The 6,889-nt window shown below is 59.4% G+C and overlaps 1 protein-coding gene across 1 annotated transcript in view; it reads right to left on the bottom strand.

The window, feature by feature from the left end:
• LOC114071992 overlaps positions 1 to 6,864 on the bottom strand; it is a 10,539-nt gene extending 3,675 nt beyond the window's left edge. Inside the window, exon 1 of the mRNA XM_027909899.1 lies at positions 6,855 to 6,864. The gene's annotated coding sequence lies outside the window, so the exon portion shown is untranslated. The remainder of the gene's footprint in view (positions 1 to 6,854) is intronic.
• Between the last annotated feature and the right edge of the window lie 25 nt (positions 6,865 to 6,889).

A 6,889-nucleotide genomic window follows, 5' to 3' on the forward strand; every position in this document is an offset into this window, starting at 1 on the left:
GCCTCCCCTGGCCCAGCTGGAGGCCGTTCCCTCTCCTCCTGTCCCTGTTCCCTGGGAGCAGAGCCCGACCCCCCCCGGCTCCCCCCTCCTGGCAGGGACTTGCAGAGCCAGAAGGTCCCCCCTGAGCCTCCTTTTCTCCAGGCTGAGCCCCCCCAGCTCCCTCAGCCCCTCCTGCTGCTCCAGCCCCTTCCCAGCTCCCTTCCCTTCTAGGGCCACCTTTCCTTCTCCAGCCCCTCAATGTTCATGTTGTGAGGGTGAAAGGTGGGGGTTATCCCATCTCCAGCTGCGTGGGAGACATCCATGCAAAGTGCAGGCTTTGAGTTCATCACATCTGGGTGTTGTTAATACCAGCCCTTTCCACTCCCACAGTAATTCCTGTAAGTGCCCAGCTGTCTGTCTGATGTACCACAGCCTTTCCCAGGCTGGACACCCTTTCCCAGGTTTTTCTCCCCAGGCCTATGGTATTGAGCATCTTTGTGTATTCCTGCTGCTCCCAACACTGGATCTCTTCTGTCTTGTAGCTTCAACTCATTTCTTGGGGAAATTATCCCAGAGTTAGAAAACTGCTTAATAAATTAACTTCTGTTTTTCAGGATGTACCTAGAGCAGCCATCCTACCCAATCCCACACTGCAACTTCCATGGGATCCTCTGCTGGCAGCTGTTCTGGGGTGGTCAGCAGCTAGAGGTGATGGCCTGGAGGTTTGGTGATGCTGGAGGTAAAGCTGGTGGGGAACCCAGGGAAGGGAAAGCTGGTGGGGTGACAGAGGAGATGGGACTCCATCCCCTGCAGTGCCAGGGAGAACTGGCATGGGCAGGACCCTCTGGCTCTTGAGCCCCAGCTCAGCATGACCTCGGGAATGCACGCCTGGACGAGGATCCAGGGGATTTCCGAGCGCTGCCCACTGACCCCACTCCTCAGTGCCTCTGGGAAGGCTCTGTGGCTGCCTGCACAGGGACTTCTCCCTCTGGAAGTTGTGCTTTTCCCCAAGAAGTCTGGAACTTTCCCTGCCACTGGCTGGGTTTTCCGTGGTGGATTTTGGGCTCTGTCCAACTGCCAAGGTCACCCGAAATTCCTCCTGCTCTGGGGTGAGCCCTTGGCAGCTCTTGGCCCCAGGTTTCACCCCATCCTGGAGCTGTGGGCTCTGCCTGGGATTGCTCTTGGAGCCCTGACTTGGAGCTGTCAGATCTCTGACTTTTTTCCTTGCCTTTTTATCTCTCTCTGTTTGATGCTTCTTAATTTATGGCAGCAAAGCCTAACGGAGATCCTTAACTCCACAGCCGCAATGCAGCAGGAAAACAAGCAGCTCTTTCCCCCCTCCCAGGCCCTTTCCCATCTATTTTCCTATTTTAAAAATTACAATTTTTAATGTATCACTTCACAGTCCTCCCAACTTTCCATAGACACTTGGAAATATCAGCTGGCAAATACAGAGAGAGATGCTCCCAGACCTCCCCATCTGCCCAGAACTCATTTGTGCTCCATAAAAAATGAGGCTTTTATGCTGGGGGAAGATGCTAATTCCCTGGAGTCCTTGCATTGCCCAGGATTTGAAGTCAAACTCAGCTACAAACATAAAATATTGCTGAGCAGCTCTTTGGGTTTAATATTCATCTGGCAGCTCCGTTGGCTCCTGCTCCTTCTTGCTTCCCTACGAGCCTTGTCCCCACACACAGCAACACCTTGTGGGTGTGGAGACACGGAACTGCTCATTAATCACGCCCAGGCTTAGCTGCCTGGCAGGAATGAAGTGCTGGAAGGCTTGGAATGGCCTTTCTGAGATCAAAGTAGTCAGCTGGGGGCAGGGGAGGAGCAGGGGGTGGGCAGGGGCCTGTGGATATCTCAGCAAACCCGGCTGCTGTGTGAGGAAATAACAGACATTAAAGGTGTCTGAACTGCTTCAACATCTGAGAGAGACAGCCAATGTCTCCTCCAGGCTCCAAAAGTGTGAGTCCAGAGGTCTGAGGAGGCAGAGGGGAGACCTCGCTGGGTCCCTCCTCACCCAAAGCTGCTGCAGCGAGGGGACGGGGGGGACTTGCCAGTTTTGAATCCAGGACTGTAGAAAACGGGACGGGATGGAACCTGGAGACACTAACTCGTCCACCCCCTCCCAACCCAAACCTTCTGTGGGTCCATGATTTACTGGGTGAGTCATGGAGGAGCTCGAGCTGGGAAAAAGCCAGCCCTGATTTGGCAGGGGGGGTTATGATACACCAACCCCCTCCCATTCCACACAGAGCAGGGTTAGTCAGGCTGGAACCTAATTACAACATCCATCAAATTAGAAGGAAAAAGCCAAAGTCTCTAGGGAAGATTCCTGACTGCAGGGGGAGGGGTCAGGTGAAATAACCAAAAATGTAGCGCAAATATTTAAATATTCAAAAATATAACCATAAGCAAACAAACCAAAGCAAATACTCTGATTAAGTGATGGAAGTGGAGGAACTGCTGCAGAGGGAGGGAGGTGTCTGGGTGAGAGCTGTGGCTGAAGACAAGCGGGACATTCCAGCATCACTGGCAGATTCAGAGGCACTTTCTGCCCCTCTGGGGGGGACAGAGTGTGAGCAGCTGCTGTGGCTCTTGGCTTTGGGCCAGCTGTCCAGCTTCTCTCAGCATTTGAATGGGAAGAGAGGGATCTGGCCCAAAATGTGCAAGCTGGGACATGCCAGCGTTCCAGCAGCCCTGGGTAACCGGGGCTCCCCCCACGACCACGCTGCCAAGACCAGAAGGGCAGTGATGCCAGTCGGTGTGGCCACACGGGGTTGTGGCAAACAATCCTCAAAGCAGGGAAACTGGAAAAGGCACCTGTTTAGAGAGCACCTGGTCAGGTGTCTGACCAGCACAGGGCAGATCCCTGGGGCTGGATCTGTCACTGAGTCCCAGTGGGATCTCAAGAGAAGACCAGCAGCGCCCAGAGGGAGCCAGAAGGGGAACAGAAGTCATCGGGGGTTTGGAAAAGGTGGCCAGAAGGAAAGGCTGAAGGACCTGGTGATGTTCAGCACAGAGAAGAGACCGAGGTACAATGCAGAGGGACTGGATCCTGTGGCCTGCCAAGATCCGGTCCAGCCCCTGTTTTGGGATTAATGCAGGCAGTCGTGGAAGCAAGGCTTGGCACTCTGGACTGGCCCGGGAGCAGAGGAATGAGGTCTGAGCACACACCGAGGGAGAGGGCAGTGCAGGGGGCTGGCACAGGGCGGCAGGGGGGGTGACAGCGCGGTGGTGGCGGCGCAGGGAGGTGGCAGTGCTGCCTTCTGGCCAGGAGGTGCCTCCTGTGCTCCACACGAGTGCCATGCCCGCTGTCACAGCCACGTCACCAGGGCGGCTCGGCACGGGGAAGCATTGCCGGCAGGTCAGGGAGGCGATCCTGCCCCTCTGCTCAGCCCTGGGGAGGCACAGCTGCAGTGCTGGGCACAACTCTGGGCTTGGCAGCACAGCAGAGCTGTGGAGCTCCTGGAGTGCAGCCAGTAAAGGGTGACACCGATGCTGAAGGGATGGAGCATCTCTGTGACAGGAGAGGCCGAGGGAGCTGGGACACTGAGGGGACGTCCCCCAGGTCTGGGGGGTCTGCAGGGAGGGGGCAGAGGATGGCCCAGGCTCTGCTCGGGGGGGCCCAGCAATGGCACAAGAGGAAGGGGCAGGAACTGATGCCCAGCAAGTTCCACCTGCACAGGAGGAAGAACTTCTTGGCTGGGCAGTGACCCAGCCCTGAACAGATTGTCCAGAGGGGGTGGAGTCCCCTTACTGCAGATATTCCAGAGGTGTCTAGACTCAACCCTGTGCCGTGTGCTCTGGGATGGCCCTGCTCAAGCAGGGAGGTGGGACCAGATGAGACACTGTGGGCCCTTCCAGCCTCACCCATCCTGGGATTCTGTGGTGCTGAGCAGGTCCATCCTCCCAGGTTTGGGAGGTTTTGTGAGGCACAGGCTGAGGGATTCGCAGGGGAGCTGCTCCCAGGGCAGCAACCAGGAGCTGTGCCTGCTGTACCCCAGCCGTGCCCTCACAGCCCCAGCCGTGCCCTCACAGCCCCAGCACACACCGTGGGCAGGGGGGAGCTCCCAAATACCCCCAGCCCTGGCCCGAGCTCCCGTGGCTCCCGGGGGGCCGTGGCACGTGGAGCGTGGAGCACGGAGTGGTCCCTGTCCCCTGCGGGGGCACAGTCCCTGGTTTGGGTTAACAGTCGCTCCGGTGTGTGGGACCCCCCGGCCCCCCGAGCAGAGCCAGGCACGATGTTCTGTGGTGGAGCATCCCTGCGCTGGCCACAGAGCACTGCTGGGCCCAGGGACCCTGAGGACACGTGCCTCGGTCGCCGTCCCCCGGCCCTGGGCAGAGATTTGGGCTGTGTGACGGTGACGGGAAGCGGGCGCGTCCCCCTCCCCGCCGTCTGGGCCCTGCTGACTCACTTCCCTCCCTGGGCTTTCCAACAAGCCAAAGTTAAAAGCCACTGAACTTTTTGTTTATTATGTTTTTTCCATCACGTTCCTTTCCTGGGAGAGTCCAATTAGCGCTAACGAGCCGGCTGGTAATTAACGGCGCGGGCGCGAGGAGCTCTGAGCGCCGGTGGCCTCGCTGCTGCGGCCGCGCCCGCCCCGCGGCTGCCCGGGCAATTAATGGATCTGTCACCGCTCCCTGGGGACCTGCGGGTGCTGCATCCTGGGGACCTGCGGGTGCTGCATCCTGGGGACCTGCCGGCTCTGCATCCTGGGGACCTGCGGGTGCTGCACCCTGGGGACCTGCCGGCTCTGCATCCTGGGGACCTGCCGGCTCTGCATCCTGGGGACCTGCGGGTGCTCCATCCTGGGGACCTGCCGGCTCTGCATCCTGGGGACCTGCGGGTGCTCCATCCTGGGGACCTGCCGGCTCTGCATCCTGGGGACCTGCGGGTGCTGCATCCTGGGGACCCGGCGGGTGCTGCATCCTGGGGACCTGCGGGCGCTACGCCCTGGGGACCTGCGGGTGCTGCGCCCTGGGGACCCGGCGGGTGGCTGTCCCCGCACCCCTCGGTCCCTCCTGGGGTCCTGCCAGTGGCTGTCCCCGCACCCTCGGTCCCTGTGCTGCGCGGAGGGACGCGAAGGCAGGTCCCCGCTCCCTCCTTCCAGACAAACCTCCCCCCCGCAATTAACTCCTGCCCCACGCCCCCAGCCCTGCACGGGGGCGCTGGGACGTCCCTGTCCCCTGGCTGGCTGTGCCCTTTGCAGAGGGGGGGATGTTTGCGCCTCGCTGTCCCCCCGTGCCCGCTGTCGCCAGGCAGGGACTCTCCCGGGGTGTCCCGAGGGGACCCCCAAGCCCTCTCCTGCTGCCGGAGGGTTTCTGCAGCCCCCGCGGGAGTGGACTCTGTGCAGCCCCCCTGGGTCTGTGGGGCAGCTCCTGGCGTGAAGAGCAGGAGCCAACTCCAAACTTCCCTGTAAAAAATCAGTGATCCCCCTCCAAATACAGCTCAAGCCTAGGGAAGTTTTAGGGCCTGAAAATGCCAGGGCAAAATGGGAAAACCTTTTCCAGTGGCAGCTCCAGCCCCACCCCTGGATCTGGAGTTTGGGTGGTGCCAAACGGGACCGTTTGTGCTGCAGGTCCCAAGAAGGTTGTACACAACAACTGAACAAGGAAATGGTGCTGGACAGCGATAATTTATTTGGAATTAACTAAACGTTAGTTCTGAGAGTGGCCTGAGGCCGGGGTGGGGCTGTGGGGGGAAGGGTGGTGCAGGTTCTGGGCTGAGGGAGACAGGCAGGAGGATGGGTGGGAGCTGGAGTTTGTGTCCAGTCTGGGGCCCGTGCAGCCAGTGCTGGACTTGCTGAAGCCGTGGAGTCTGTCCCTGCTCACCCAGCTCCTTCCTGCTGGGGCTGTGCATGGCCACTGGCCTGGAGGGGTTTCTGCCCAGGGAGCTGCAGTCCAACCAGTGCCCCCAGCCAAGGGCCTGGGAGCACTCTGGGCTACTGGAAGGTGTCCCTGCCCATGGCAGGGGGTGGAACAGGATGAGTTTCAGGGTTCTTCCCAATCCAAGCCAGTCTGTGATTCCATGATTCCATGACCCTGATGTGCTGTGGCAGTTCAGGGGTGCTGCTGTTTGTAACTCTGCAGCCAGCTCTGGAGGGAGCAGAGACCCTTCCACACATGGCTGGGGCTGGGATCACTCCCCAAACCCCCCCAGCCTTTGCAGGGACCCCGTGCCCATCTCCAAACAGCCCCATCACAGGGCACCCACCCACCCCACCGGCACACTCAGGATTGAACTAGTTTGCTTTGAACACTTCACCCAAAGGAGAGATTCAAAATTAGCAAGTAAGCCCTGGCTCAGAGCTGGAATCGTCGTGAGGCTCCTGAGGCTCTGCTGGAATCTTCTGAGGCTCAGCTGGAATCTTCTGAGGCTCATTACCCAGCTCTCCCTACTGGGCTCATGGCTACTCTGCAGGTAAACAAGGGAAAGTGCCTCTTCCTTTGGGGCTCCTCCATGGAGGAACCTGGGAGTGGATGGACTTTGGTGCAGGAGTTGTCACCTGGAGCCACCTGAGCCACCACTGCCCCATGTCCCCACGGCCCCGTGCACCTTCAGAACGGGCTCTTGTCCACCCTCACATGGTGCTGGGGCAAATGTTGTCCTCTAAACTTGCCAAAAACCAGGACCTCCCCAACTCGTCGGGAGTTGCCCCAGTGCTGGTTTGTCACTGGTGTTACCCCTGCAGGGAGCAGAGCCCTCACTGCACTGAGCTCTGGCCAAGGCACTGGGAGTTTTCCAGGAGAAACCACAGGATGTGGAGGGCACATCCTGACCAGCACCAGTGGGATGGGCCAACAGAAACCTCACGAGTTCATCCAGGGGAAGGAAAAGTCCTGCCAGGGCTGGGGAACCAGCAGGAGACCACCTGCCTGGAAAAAACAGCTCAGCAAAGTAGGA

This window comes from Empidonax traillii, unplaced genomic scaffold (genome assembly GCF_003031625.1).
Source record: "Empidonax traillii isolate 1590-97213 ecotype Southwest subspecies unplaced genomic scaffold, ASM303162v1 scaffold2499:size23044, whole genome shotgun sequence".
Lineage (NCBI taxonomy): Eukaryota > Metazoa > Chordata > Aves > Passeriformes > Tyrannidae > Empidonax > Empidonax traillii.